The following is a 15,366-nucleotide window of genomic DNA, read 5'->3' on the forward strand; positions in this document are numbered from 1 at the left end:
TTTATATACTAAGAGATCATGAACAGTTTCTCACCAAATAATTATGACTTAATCTTTTCCCAGTTCAGGGTCATCATCAGTCTAAGCCCACTCGTGCTGACCTAAAAGGGTGTGGAGAAACTGGTGAGAACGTAAAATGATGCAGCCACTGTGAAAACAATACGAAGATGCTGCTAAAAACAAAAAAATAAAACAAAAAGAAGACAGACCATAGCATCCAGCAATTCCACTTCTGGGTACGTACTGAAAATAAATGAAAACAGAGCATCAAAGATATTGGTACATTCATGTTCTTGGCAGCATTACTCACAGAGGCCAAAAGGTGGCAGCAACCCGAGTGTCCGTCAGTGGACGAATGGAGACATACATGCGGTATTTACACGCAATGGAATATAGCCTCAAAGAGAAGCAAATTCTAACACTTGCTACGAAATGGATGACCCTTAAGGGCATTATGTTAAGTGAAATAAGCCAGTCTCGAAAGATAAATACTGTATGCTTCCACTCATGAGGTTACTTAGTCAAATTCGTAGAAAATAGAATTCTGGTTGCCCGGGGCTGGGCGTGGGGGCCGGTAGTTAGTGTTCATTATTAAGTACAGAGTATTAGTCTGGGCAAATGAAAACGTAGAGATGGACGGTGGTGATGTCTGCATGACAATTTTAATGCGCTTGATGAGACTGAAGTGTACGTCTAAAGTTTTGTGTTATATATACATTTTACCCCATTAAAAAAATTAAGGACAAATGAATCCTTTGTTCAAATATTTCAAAATTTCACACAGTCCTCAGTTTTAGGCTTTAGAACATAAATCCTTCAATTTCACTTATGCTGGGTTTTCTTTTGCTTCATGTGCCCGTGGAAATAGGTGCTGGTTTCCTAGGCGCTAAGCATTGATGCGACTCACCGAGAACAACAGGTCTAAGAATAGACTATGAGACAGAAATCAGCCAGGTGCAGAGCAACGTAAACATATCCCGGGTTCTCAAAAGGGAGAAACTGACTTCCCTGCCAATACAAATAGTAAGTTAAAAGTATTCTCTTCTTCACTACGGCTACTGAATCCTAAGCAGCATCTACATAAATCAGGCTAAATACAGGCTTCGATTACAGGGCCTCGCTGTCCAACCTGCACACCGGAAATGTGTTCAGAACAACAGAACTGTAAGGAGAAACGGACATGTCCACCATTATACTTGGAGATTTCACCAATAACTAGCAAGACAAGTAGAAAGTGAGTGAAGGTACAGAAGATCTGAACAATACTATCAACCAACTCTGACACCTGGCCTAAAGGAATAGTGTCACCCAACGGCAGAAAACATTCCTTCAGGTGCACATGGACTATAACGCCAAACGCCATTTTTGGGTCATGAAACAAGTTGTAATAAATGCAGTAAGATTCAAGTCATACAAGGTATGTTGTAACCACAACTGAATTCAATCAGAAATTAACAACGCAAAGATCTGAAAAATCCCAAGTGTTCAGAAAAATAACATTACTAACTAAACTGCATCAAAACACAAGAGACAATATAAAGGGTATTTTGAGCTGAATGATAATGAAAACATCAATTTGTGACATCTACCACAACAGTACTTGGAGGAAAGGAACAAAGGTCTCCAAGAAATGAGAAAAACAAGCAAATTAAACCCAAAGTAAGGAAAACAGATACACACACACAGTCACACGTTACTTACTGATGGGGATATGTTCTGAAGAACACGCTGGCAGGTGATTCTGCCATCGCGTGAACCCCACGGAGTGCAGTTACACATGCCAGCCGGCCTCGCCCACTGCGCACCGGGCCGTGTGGGGGGCCTCGCTGCTGCTAGGCTCTGCGCCTGTACAGCGTGCTACTGTTACTGAACTGAACCCTGCCGGCAATCGTAACAGTGGTTAAGTATCTGTGTATCTAAACATATCAAAACACGAAAAAGGTACAGTAAAAATTTGGTGTGAAAGATAAAGTGTGTGTGTGTGCGTTGTGAGGGCTGAAGGAGGGCTGTGGGAAGGAGAGCGGAGGTCAGGAAGAGGGAGAGAGGGAAAAAAAAGGAAAGAAAGAGACCCAGAGAGAGAAATCTTGAGACAAGAAATAATCAAAGGGGGAGAGGGAGGGAGACAAAATGGAACTGAGAGGAAAGGGAGAAACCAAGCGAAGGGAAATGAACTGTGGCTGCACCTGTAGGGACTGGCCGGAGGCGGGGGCGCTCCCCTCCTCCCCAGCCCTCTCCCCTCACTCCCTCAATTCTGGGCCCAGTTTCTGGCCTGTGCAGGGTAGATGGACGGCATGGTGAGCCAGCCTCCTTGTCTACTTAAACCACCCAGAACTAGCAATAAATTCAACATCTTAGTAGGGTCCGGCCTTTTCGTTCAACATAAACTTTTTGCATATAACCCATTCTAATCTTAGGGGATTACTTGTCATATAACCAAAAAGTCATTATGTAGCACTTGATTCTCTCTCTTTCTATACACACATACCAGCAAAAATCAAAGAATGAAATAGTCAAAAAAAGAAAAAGTTAATTCTCTGAAAAAGAAAAATGATAAACTTCTAGCATTCATAAAAAAAAAGTTAAAATATTGGGAAAGAAAGGTGATGACTTTACTACAGATTGCACATATATTAAAAACATAATGAGACCTGGCCCCAAATAGCCAAAGCCATCTTAAGAAGAACAAAGCCGGAGGCATCATACTTCCTGATTTCAAACTGTATTACAAAGCTATAGTAATCAAAACAGTATGGTATTAGCATAAAAACAAACACAAAGATCAATGGATCTGAATGGAGCCCAGAAATAAACCCGTGCATACATGATCAATTAAATTATGACAAATAAGCCAAGAATATACAATGGGGAAGGACAGTCTTCAATAAATGTTGTTGGGAAAACTGGACAGATAATGAAACTGGACCATTATTCTACACCATAGACAAAAAGTAACTCAAAGACTTGGACGTAAAGACCAGAAACCATAAAACTCCCAGAAGAAAACGAAGGTGGCAAGCTCCTTAACACTGTTCTTGGCAATGATTTTTTTTGGATTTGACACCAAAAGAAAAGATATTGAAAAATAAAATAAATGAGACTATATACCAAAAAAGCTTCTGCACAGAAAAGGAAACCGTAAACAATATGAAAGGGCGCCCTAGTGTAGGGGAGAAATTATTTGCAAATTATATATCTGATAAGGCATTAGTATCCAAAATACATACAGAACTCATATAACTTTAGCAAAAAACCGCAAACGATCCAAATAAAAAATGAGCAGAGGACATGAACATTTTTCCAAAGATACAGATGGTCAACATGTACATGAAAAGATGCTCAATCTCATTAATCATCAGGGAAATGCAAATCAAAACCATAATGAAAAATCGCATCATACCTGTTAGAATGACTAGCATCGAAAAGACGAGACAATAACTGCTAGCAAGAATGTGGAGAAAAGGGAACGCTCGTGCAGTTGGCGGGATTATAAACTGGTAGAGCTACCATGGAAAACAGTATGGAGGGTCCTTAAAAAAATTTAGGAAAACTAGTGTAGGATCCAGTAATTCCATTTCCGGGTATTTGTCCAAAGGAAACAAAATCATTTCCGAGACACATCTGTACCTCCACGTTCACTGCAGGATTATTTATAATAACTGGGACAACGCAGAACAACGTACTAAGGAACAACCTGTCTGTCCATCAGTGGATAAACGAACAAAGAATGTATTAAATATATAATGGAATTTATATTATAGACACATGGTTTTATTATAACATGGAATACTATTTAGGCATAAAACAGATGGAAATCTAGCCATTTGTGACAAGACAGCTGGACCCTAAAGGTCATTATGCTAAATGAAGTAAGTCAGACAGAGAAAGACAAATACTTTTTGATCCTCACTTATATGTAGAATCCTAAAAAAGAAACAGAAAAAGAGATCCAGGGCAGGGGGAGGATACCGAATAAATAAGCACGATGCAGTGACTACAGTCGACACTGCTATATGGCATGTCCGAAAGTTGCTAAGAGAGTAAATCCTAAGACTTCTCATGGAAGAAAAGTTCTTTTGTACCCACAAAAGGTGATCAGTTTCGACTAGTGGTGATCACTTTGTAACGTATGTAAGTCAAGTCATCATGACATGCTCCTTAGACTTTTACAATGCTGTATGCCAATTGTATTTCAAAATTAAAAAAGGAATAAAAGAGGGAACACCAGTACAAATCCTATGAACGTGAAAAGAATAAATGGATACTGTGAACAACTTCATGCCCACAAATTTAATAATCTAGATGAAATGGACCAAATCCTCGAAAGATACAATCTGCCAAAACTCATACAAGAAACAGACAACCTGAAGAGGCCTATAACTATTAAAATTGAATCAATAACTTTTTAAAACAGCACCAGGCCTAGATGGGTTCACTGGTGAATTATACCAAACATTTAAGACGTAATTATACAAATTCTCTACAATATCTTTTAGAAGCAGAGGGAATACTTCCTAACTAATTATGTGAGGCCAGCATGACCCTAATACCAAAACCAGACGTGACACTACAAGAAAACTACAGATCAATATCTTTCATGAGTATAGATGTAAAAATTACCAAAAAATACCAGCAAATCAAATCCAACAATGTATAAAAAGAAGCATGCACCATGACCAAGTGGTATTTATCCCAGGTATGCAAGACTGGTTCAACACTGGAAAATCAATTAATGTATCCATCACAAGAATAAACTAAATAAGAAAACTCACACAATCCTATCAACAAGAAAAATCATTTAACACTGATTTGTGATTAAAAAAAAAAAACCAAAAACTCAGCAAACGAGGAATACAGGGGAATGTCCTCAACTTGTTTAAGGACATCTACAAAACCAACAGCCAACATACTTAACAGTGAGAAATTCAATACCTTCCCTTACCACTCCTTACAATATCATACTAGAAGGCCCAGCTAATGCCAACAGACGAGGAAAGTCAGTAAAATGGGTACAAACTGGGGAGGAAGAAATAAATTGTCATTGTTCACAGAGGACATGATTGTCTTTGTATACAATTCCGAAGAATCAACAACAAAATCCCTGGAACTAATAAATAAAATTACAGCAGGGTTGCAGAACATAAGGTTAACGTACAAAAGTCTACTGCTTTCCTGTATACAAGAGACAGACAAGTGGAATTTGAAATTAAAACCACATTAACATTTACATTAGCAACCCCTAAAATGAAATACTTAGGTATGACGCTAACAGAATACGTACATGATCTACATGAGACAAATTGCAAAACTCTGATGAATAAAATCAAAGTCCTAAAGATGGAGAGAGATCCTATGCTCGTGGATAGGAAGACTCGTTACTGTCAGTCCTTCCCATTTTGATCTTTAGGTTAATTGCAATCCCAATCAAACTTCCAGCAAGGTAGCTGGTGGATATTGACAAACATATTCTAAAGTTTATATGGAGAGGCAAAGACCCATAACAGCCAAGATAATATTGAAGAACTTGGAGGACTGACATGAACCAAGTTCTAGATTACTGTGATGCTGCAGTATTCAAGACAGTGTAGAGCTGGCCAAAGCAGAGACAAACAGACCAATGGAACGGAACAAAGAGCTGGGAAACAGACCCATGCGAATATAATCAGCTGACCTCTGACAATGGAGCAAAGACGGTCTTAGCAACAAATGGTGCTAGAATCTTGACAGGACATCCATGTGCAAAAAAAAAAAAAATCTTCACATAGACCTTAAACCCTTCACAAACATTAACCTAAAAGAGATCACAGACCTTAAACACAAAACTATCGAACTCTCAATTAAAAACTTCTGCTCTGTGAAAGACGCTGTGAGGAGAACGAGAAGACAAGTCAGACCAAGAGAAAGCATCTATGAAAGAAGTTACCCGGTAAAGGACTGTGATCCAAGACTCACACAAAAAACTCTTAAAACAGTAACGAAACAACCCGATTAAAAAATAAGCAAAGGACCTGACGAGATGCTTCACCAAAGAAGGTATACAGACAGCAAACAGGTATATGAAGAAATGTTCAACATCATGTCATTAGTGAATTGCAAATTGAAACGAGATACCACTATATACCAACTGAAACAATGACAGCACCAAATGCTGGTGAGGATGTGGAGCTACGGGAACTCTCATTCACTGCTGGAGGGAATGCAAAATGGTACAGCCACTGGAAGAGTTTGGTAGTTTCTTACAAAACTACAAAGCTAAATAGATATACTGTTACCATACTATCTGACAATTGTGCTCCTTGGTGTTTACCCAAATGAGATGAAAACTTATGCCCCCACGAAAATCATCACATGGATGTTTACAGTAGCTTTATTCATAACTGCCTTTATTCAACTTGTAGGCAACCAAGATGAATGGGTAAACTGTGGTACATCTAGGCAGTGGACTATTATTAGTGCTAAAAAGAAATGAGCCAGCAAGCTATGCAAGAAAAGAAGGAAATATAAATGCACATTACTAAGTGTAAGAAGCCAATCTAAAAGGCTACATACTGTATGATTCCAACCATACGACATTCTGGAAAAGGCAAATCTACAGAGTCAGAAAGACCAGTGGTTGTTAGGGGCGGGGAGAGACTGACGGGTGGAACACAGAGGATTTTTAGGGCAGGCAACCTATTCTGTATGATATCATTACCGTCTAAAGCCATAGGAGGCACAAGACCAGGAGTGAACCTTAACGTAAACTGTGGACTCTGGGTGATAATGACGTGTCAATATAGTTTCGTCAGTTACAACAAATGTACCACTCCAGTATGGGATGCTGGGATGTTAGCAGTGGGGGGGCTGTGTGTGTGTGGGAACTCTGCATTTTCTGCTCGGTTTTGCTGGGAACCTAAAAGTGCTGTGAAAAACAAAATCTATTTAAAAATACACACACACATACACACACCACCCCCCCCAAAAAGTAATAAAAATAACATACACTAACTACATGATCCAACCAACTATTCTACTCCTGATTCTTACCCAAGAAAAATGAAAGTCTATGGCCTTACAAACACTTCTGGAAAAAATATTTTAACACCTTCATTTGTGATAGCAAAAATCTGGAAACAAACATCCATCAACAGGTAAATGAATAAACAAATTGTGATATATCTACACAATGGAATACCATGCAGCAATAAAAAGGAACGAACTATTGATACATGCCACAATATGGGTGTATCTCAAATTATACTGAAATAAGACCAAAAAAAAAAAAAAAAAAGAATATATACTGTGTGATTTCATTTGTGAAAAATTCAAACTAATAGAAACAGGAAATAGATCAGTGGTTGCCTCAGGAAGGGTCTGGGACAGAAAGTAGGGAGAGAGGGAGAGATTACAAACGGACCTGAGGATTTTGTAGGGCTTTTAAGGATTTCTTCTGCTTTGATGTGCTCCACAAATTAATCCCCTAGATCTGGCAGGAGAAGAGCTCAAGGGGGCAAGAGGCAGAATTTAAGACTGAGGAACAGCTGGAAATTCAGAGCGGACACTCTGGGAGCAAGAAAGCCGCAGGAGTGAGAGCGACACAATAAGCTCTTCCCCACTCCCTGGCTGACCACGACAGCACAGGCTGAGACTTGTGAGTTTGAGTCTCTTTTGACTGAGTGCATTACTTAACCCGCATACGGTTTAAAGTGCCAGAGGTCAGAATGCAGGGCTAGAAACACCGCTGGAAGTTTACAGGTGAAAAATCAAAGACAAGGAGACCACAGAGGGTGAGTCCCTAACAGAATGTAAGGCCTGCCCACATCCTTGGCAGAGCTCTTACCTGTGCCGACACGGGAAAGACCCCAAGGGCCTGGACTGAAAAAGTGGCAGCTAAAAGCCCACTGAGACACAAAAAATATCTGATTTACCCAAAACAATGCAGAAAAGGACAGATGAATAAAAGGAATGAGACCCGCCCCCCCAAAAAAGGTGAGACGGGGTAAATGTAAGCACAACTGTATCAATAACTACGTTATATGTAAGTGTCCTAAAATCGAAACGCAGAGACTGGCGGTGTACATAAAAAGCAAAATCCAACAATGTGCTGTCAAAAGAGACGCATTTCGAATACGAATAAAAGAATAGAAGAAGACATAAATCATACAAATATAGCATGCAAAGCCTAAGAAAGCTTGAGACGCTATCAGACAAAAAGAGACTTTACAAAACCAAGCACTATTAGAGACGCAGACATTTCATAACGAAAGAGCGATTTAGCAAAAAGATAACAAAAGGTATGTATGTCTAATACAGACCCCAAAATACATGAAGCAAAAACAACTAAAGAGAAAGGAACAAAGCTACAAAAGAGTAGATGCTGAGATTTTAACACTTCTCTCAGGTGAGAATTAGACCCGCAAAAAACAAAAATCAGTAAAGTTATACAAGATCTGAACCACTGTATTAACCACTTCAAAATGAAATTTATAGACAACTGCACTCAGCTATGGAACATTTTTTTCAAATACACACCCAAAAACCCATCGAGATAAATCACATCCAGGGCTATAAAACGAGTTATTGAAGAAGGCCAATACCAATATCAAAAGCAGACAAAGACGTCAAGTACAAAGAAACTTACAGCTCAAAACCCCCACTTAACACAGGTGCAAAAATCTCAAGAGAAAATCCTTGTTTCTAAAAATGCAACAGAAAGGGTACTACATAATGAATAATGAAAAAAGTGAGGTAAATCCCAGGAATGCAAGGTTGTTTTAATATGTGAAGTCATCAGTGCACTTGACTATAGTAACAGCAGAAAGAAAATCTTATGCTCATCTCAGTCCATGGAGAATAAGCATTAGACAAAATTCCGTACCTGCGCATGATAAAAACGCTTGTTAAACTAGGAAGAGAAAGAAACCAGCCCACTGAGAACACTGAAGAATCACACTAAGCGCTGAGCACAAATACCGTCTACCTGCATCGGTCGAAAGGAAACGGGGCATGAAGTTTGGAAAGAACTAAAATGATACTCGCAGAGGTTATCATTCTGTACGTGGAAAATCTTCAGGAGTATACAAAAGTGCTTCTAGAATAGGTGAATACAGGAAGGCCGTAGGCTACAAGGGTAATGTACACAAAAATCAACTGCATGCTATGGAAAACGGTATGGAGGTTTTTCAAAAAATTAAAAATGGATATCAGCAATTGCACTTCTGGGTATTTGGCCAAAGAAAACCAAAACAATAATTCGTAAAGATCTATGCACTCCAACATTCATGGCAGCCAAGATATGGAAGCAATCTAAATGCCCATCAATAGACGATTGGATAAAAAAATTATGGTTCATATATACAATAGAATATTACTCAGCCATTAAAAAAATGAAATCCTACCATTTGCAATGACATGGATGGACCTAGAGGTTATCATGCTGAGTGAAATAAGTCAGACTGAGAAAGATAAATACCATATGATTTCACTTATATGCGGAATTTAAGGAACAAAAAGAACTAATCAAAAACAGACTCACAATTTGGTGGACAATTTGGTGACAGAGGGGAGGAGGGTTGAAGGGTTGGGAGAATGGGGTGAAGGGTTAAAGAGGTACAAATTAGTATCTGATGGATGGTCACGGAGATGGGGAGCACGGCACAGGGAATGCTGTTAGCATTAATATGTTGGCTAGGTGGAGGGTCGGGGAGGGAGGGAGCAATTAGAACTGTTTTATGAACTATACAGATGTCTAACCAATGTACTGTATACTTGAAACTAACTTAAAAAAAAATTAAAAATACACGAATCAGAAAAAATCAACTGCATTCCCACATGGTAGAAGCAAATAATTGAAAAATGAAATTAAAAAGCAATTCCATTTATAGAGCATCAAAAATATAAAACAATTGTGAAAAATTAAAGATCTATAACTCCTATATATAAAACACTATAAAATATGATACTGTGATTTATAATGAATACATATTTTAGTCTTCATCCATGGTTCCTGGGTGACAGCTCCCCAAACCCTTGGACTTCCCTAAGTGATACAGTCAATGGGAGCATCTTCTGCTACATTTGGCCCTTCATCCTCAATTCCTGAAATGGCTTCAGAGGCAAGAAGGTGAAATGAGTGTCTTGATATTCATAACAAGCCCCCTTCAACTACACCTGAGTTTTTGTTAATAAGGTGACTTGCAAAGCACGTAGGGATGGGGACTGGCTGCCAGGAGAACTAAAGAGATCAGAGGGCTGGATCTTTCAGCCCAAACCCCCGACTTCTGGAGCCAGGAGAGGGGCAGGAGGTTGAATCACCACTGCCTGATGGTTTACTCAATCATGCCCACGTAACGGAGCCTCCATAAAAACCCAATAGGAGGGGGTTCAAGGAGATTCTGGGTGGGTGAGCATGTGGAGATGCAGGTGAAACCAGGCCCTAACAGTTTTTATTTTTTCCTAGTTTCAAGAGTCTTTCAGGAGATAACAGCAGGCCCCCTCACAGTGCTCCAGAGACCACCAGATTAAGCCGGATCAACAGCTGAATACTCCTAAGCACACCTGGGGAGCACAAAGGAACCAAAACGCATGGGACCCAAGTAGCAGAGGTGCTACTTTTGCCACCCGGAGCCCATTAAGAAGCAAGGGGTCCATCAATAAGGAAGATCAGGTGCAGAGAACGAATCTGGACATACAGAGGACTGATATAAACTCTGCAAGACTGGAATTTCTTTGTTCTTTCTCGTTCCTTCCCCACCCCTACCCTTAGATGCCTTAATTCCAACACTATCTAATCAGAACCCCTGAATTAGAAATAATGAATATGCGTAACTTCTCCTTACCCTCACCTCTTAAAACTGATCCCAAGCCTTTGTTCTGTGAGACTAATCTGGTCTTTGTCTCTGGTTTCTCATTGGGCTGGCTTGACGAATAAATCTCCCTTTCTCTGTGAAAACCTGCTGCCTCACACTTTTGGCTTCTCTGTAAGCAGCGGGCACTGAACTTGCAGCCTCTGTCCGGTAACACGGGGGCAGCGGTGGCCCAAGAGACCAATGAAGCTCTCTGCCTCTTCCCCTAGTCCAGGCCCTGTGCGTCTCTTCCATCGGCTGTTCCTGAGTCACATCCTTTAATGATAAACTGGCAATCGAGTAAAGTAAAATGTTTTTCTGAGTTCTGTGAGCTGCTCTAGAAGATTCCTGGAACCCAAGGTGGGGACTGTGGGAACCTCATATCTATAGCCAGTTGTTCAGAAGCATAGGTGACGCCCCGGACCCAAGACTAGTGTTTGAAAAAGGGTGTGGGGGGACCGCAGTCTTGTAGGACTGAGCCTTTAACCTATGGGATCTGATGCCATCTCAAGGTAGATGGTGTCAGAATTGAGTTAAATCGCAGGACATCTCGTCAGCGTCTGCTGAGAATCAGAATTACGTAAAGACCCATGGACACAAATAGAGAGTGCAGAAATAGACCTGCACACGTATGCCAGTTAACTGGACAGAGATGCCAAGGTAATTCAGTGTGAAAATCAGCCTTTGAATAGAGCTGGAAAACTATATCACTACAGGGAGAAAAAAAACAAAACCTTAACCCTTACCTCATACCACACATAATAATTAACTCAAAACGTATCACAATTTAAACTATAAAACAACTTTTTTGGGGGGAGGGAAAGGCATAGGATAAATTCTTTGCAACTTTGAGGCTGGCGAAGATTTGTTAAGACACAAAAATATACCGTAAGAAAAAACTAGTAAATTACTCAATTAAAAGACATTTGCTTACAAAGACACCATTAAGAAAATGAAAAGGCAACACAGACTGGGATAGAATCCCTACAAATATGCATCTGTGTGTATCCATAATATATAAAGAATTCTTCCAAACTGACAAACAAATCAATTTTTTTTTAAAGGGCAAAGATCTGAACCCAGGTACTACACGAAAGATGTGTAAATGGCCAAGATAAACTTGAAAAGACAAACGTGAAACGATGTTTAAAATCACTAATCATCATTAAAACTATAACGAACATTACGTATCCACTAGAATGGCTAAAGTTAAGAAGAGTGATTGTTTCGATTGCAACTCTCCTACGCCACTGGTGGGAATGCAAACAGGTACAGCCACAGTGGAAAAGTTTGCCAGTTTCCTAGGGTAAACATACACCTACATATGATTCAGCCAATTCCACACATATGTATTTTCCCAAGAGAAAAAAGGACCGGAATGTCGATTTTCATAGTAGCTTTGGTTACAGTAGCTAAAAATGAGAAACAACCCAAGTCCTTCAAAATGATGAATAGACAAAGAAATAGTATAAGTCATACTACGCCATGAAATACTGAGAAATACTGCTCAGCAATAGAATGGAAAAAAAAAAATAACTACGGAAACACACATCTCAAAAAAAAAAAATTGTAAGAAAAGAAACCGATCAAAACAACAATATATTGTTGATTCCATTTGTATAAACGTTTGGAAAAAAAAAAACCAGTGACACTGGTTGCCTGGGAGTGAGAAGGGACAGTAAATGGGCATGAGTGCAAATGCTGGGGTCATGGAAATGTTATCTTGATTGTGGTACTGTTTACATGACTGATAGATACATTTGCCAACTTATCAAATGATATACTTGATCAGGGTGAATCTGCACAGAGACAAAGTAGAATGGTGGGTGCCAGGGGCTGGGGACAGGAGGACATAGGGAGTTGTGGTTCAATGGGCAGAGAGTTTCAGTTTTGCAAGATAAAAAAGTCCTGGAGACTGATTGCTCCAATAACGTGAATATACTCAATACTACTGAACTGTCCACTTAGAAATGGTGAAGATGGTAAATTTTGTTAGTTTTTTAATATAATTTTTTTTTAAAGTGTGAATTTCCCCGACTATGAAAAACAGAAATAATGAAAAGCTGTCAAGAGACTCCAGGAGACTAGGAGAGAATGAAATTACATGCAACGTGGTACCCTGGGTTGGATTCTGGGACAGAAAGAGAACATGAACCGAAAAGCAGCAAAATCCAAATAAAGTCTGGAGTTTACTTAGTAGTAATGTACAACTGTGAATTTTGCAGTTTTGACAAATTTCTCATGGTAACGTAAGGCGTTAATGACGGGGGAAAGCAGGTGGAGAGTTTATGGCAACTCTCCATACTAGCCATGCGATATTTCTGTAAATCTAAAATTATGAGTTTGTTTTTGAAAAGGGTGAATTTTTTACATGTAAATTGTTTCTTAATAAGGCTGATTAAAAGGCATTTTTGACTAGTGCACAGATATTGGTTTCCAATGCCGTTCTCCAATGAAAGGAATCAAGGTCCTTGGACAAGCGGCTGAGTTTAAGGCTGGGCAAGAATACAAGATGTGGCAGGGCATCATGTAGGGCCAGCGGTCCCCAGCCTTTCTGGGACCAGGGACCGGTGCTCCTATGAGAATCTAAAGCCTGATGAGCTGGGGCGGTGATGCTGGCGCTGGGGAGCGGCTGCAAATATGGATGAAGCTTTGCTCGCCCGCCGCTCACCTCCTGCTGTGTAGCCCGGTTTTTAACATAGACCAGTACCGGTCTGCAGCCCAGGGGGTTAGGGACCCCTGATGTAGAGTCAGACAGTAAGGAAATGCTCCAAAACATCTAAGGAGAGGGGCATGAGGAAGGCATCTAGGAGCTAACCTGAAAGAGCTCCAGTCAAAGCAGTAACGTAATGCAATACTGGATTATTACCCAAAGTCTAAAATAAATATGCACGAGTCCATACTGATCACAGATGGGTACTGAATGACAACAGTTGTTATACATAGATGCTGATATATCTATGGGTGGTATTACATATTCCAGCAAAAGTGGAAGGACAGATAAAACAGAAATAGCAGAGACTGATGACAACTGATGCATCAGGTCGATTTTCAATAACAGAAAGAGATGTGATAATGAGAGTTAAAACTGAACCCAACTGTGTGACCACAAACGGTATCCCGTTAAATCATTTCTTATCATGTATGTCCCCGTGATGCACATACACGATTTTAGAATTAACTGATTTTCTAGGTTTTATACATTTCTGAAATTCTTCTACTTTTGTCGATGTTGCTCTCGGAGGGAAATGGCCAACTGGCAGTTCAGGCATTTGCGACAATGTGAACAGGCTCAAATCAGGGGCTCTGCTAAGAGCAAACAGTTTCTAACTCTAGACTTACCGATTTAGAAGCTATGTGATAATTCTCTAAGGCATTACGTTTCATTCTATAAAAAACATAATTACATCACCTAAGGATTAAACGCAGATAAAGTGCTTCTCGTAACATGATAAATTAGTTAAGAGTATTAGCAAATTATGCAAATTACACTTGAACTTACTCAGAATTGCAAAAGGGTCAACATTTCAGTAATTTCTTCTCTTTTTCTACACAGGAGTCTCCTTATCAACACAGCCGTATCAGTGACTTCTGTAAATATGACATTTGAAACTTGTACCAGAAAACTTCACGTAGGTCATGTGATTGTTTAAGTATCAGAGGGAGGGATAGAGAGGACAGGATGGATGGGGTGAGAGATGACTGACTGCCTGGCTGGGAATATGGATTCCAACAAACAAACAAGCAAAGACCTGTTAAAACTAATAAATAAATTTGGCAAAGTAGAAGCATATGTCAACACACGAAAATCAGTTGCATTTCCATACATAACGAACAATCTGAAAAAGAAATTAAGGAAACAATTCCATTTATGATAGCATCAAAAATAATAAAATACTTAGGAATTAACCAAGGGGGTGAAAGATCTGTACACCAAAAACTATGAAACGTTGATAAATTAAAGACATTAAAAAATAGAATGACATCTCATGTTCTTGTGTTGGAAAATTTAATATGGTTAAGATGCTGATGCTACCCAAAGGGATACAGAGAGTCAATGCAATCCCTGTCAAAATTCCAACAACACAGAAATAGAAAAACCTATCCTAAAATTCACAGGAAACCTCAAGGGAACCCAAATAGCCAAAACAATCCTGAGAAAGAAGAAAAAAGTTAGAGGATTCATATCCTGATTTGAAAACTTACTATAAAGACAGTAATCCAAACAGTGTAGTATTGACAGAGAGAGAGAGATACACACGGATCAAGGGAATAGACCAGAGAGCCCAGAAATAAACCACTGCACACACGGTCAAATGATTTTTGACAAGGGTGCCATGACTATTCGATGGGGAAAGGGATGCCTTTTCAACAAAAGATTCTGGGAAACTGGATATCTGTGCAAAAGAATGACACCATATACAGAAATTATCTCAAATGAGTCAAAGACCTATACACAAAAGCTAAACCTATAAAACTCCTAAAAGAAAACACAGGGCAAAAGCTTCATGACGTTATACACTTGCAACTAATATAATATTAAATG

The 15,366-nt window shown here is 39.4% G+C and overlaps 1 protein-coding gene across 13 annotated transcripts in view; it reads right to left on the reverse strand.

Annotated features, from left to right (window-relative positions):
• ZNF235 (zinc finger protein 235) overlaps positions 1 to 15,366 on the reverse strand; it is a 30,518-nt gene that overhangs the window by 8,989 nt on the left and 6,163 nt on the right. The window contains exon 2 of one of the 13 annotated variants that reach the window (XM_015589294.2): positions 35 to 101. The exons of the other annotated variants lie outside the window; for them this stretch is intronic. The gene's annotated coding sequence lies outside the window, so the exon portion shown is untranslated. The remainder of the gene's footprint in view (positions 1 to 34; positions 102 to 15,366) is intronic. 13 annotated transcript variants of the gene reach the window in all.

This window comes from Pteropus alecto, unplaced genomic scaffold, assembly GCF_000325575.1.
Source record: "Pteropus alecto unplaced genomic scaffold, ASM32557v1 scaffold194, whole genome shotgun sequence".
NCBI classification, from domain to species: Eukaryota; Metazoa; Chordata; class Mammalia; order Chiroptera; family Pteropodidae; genus Pteropus; species Pteropus alecto.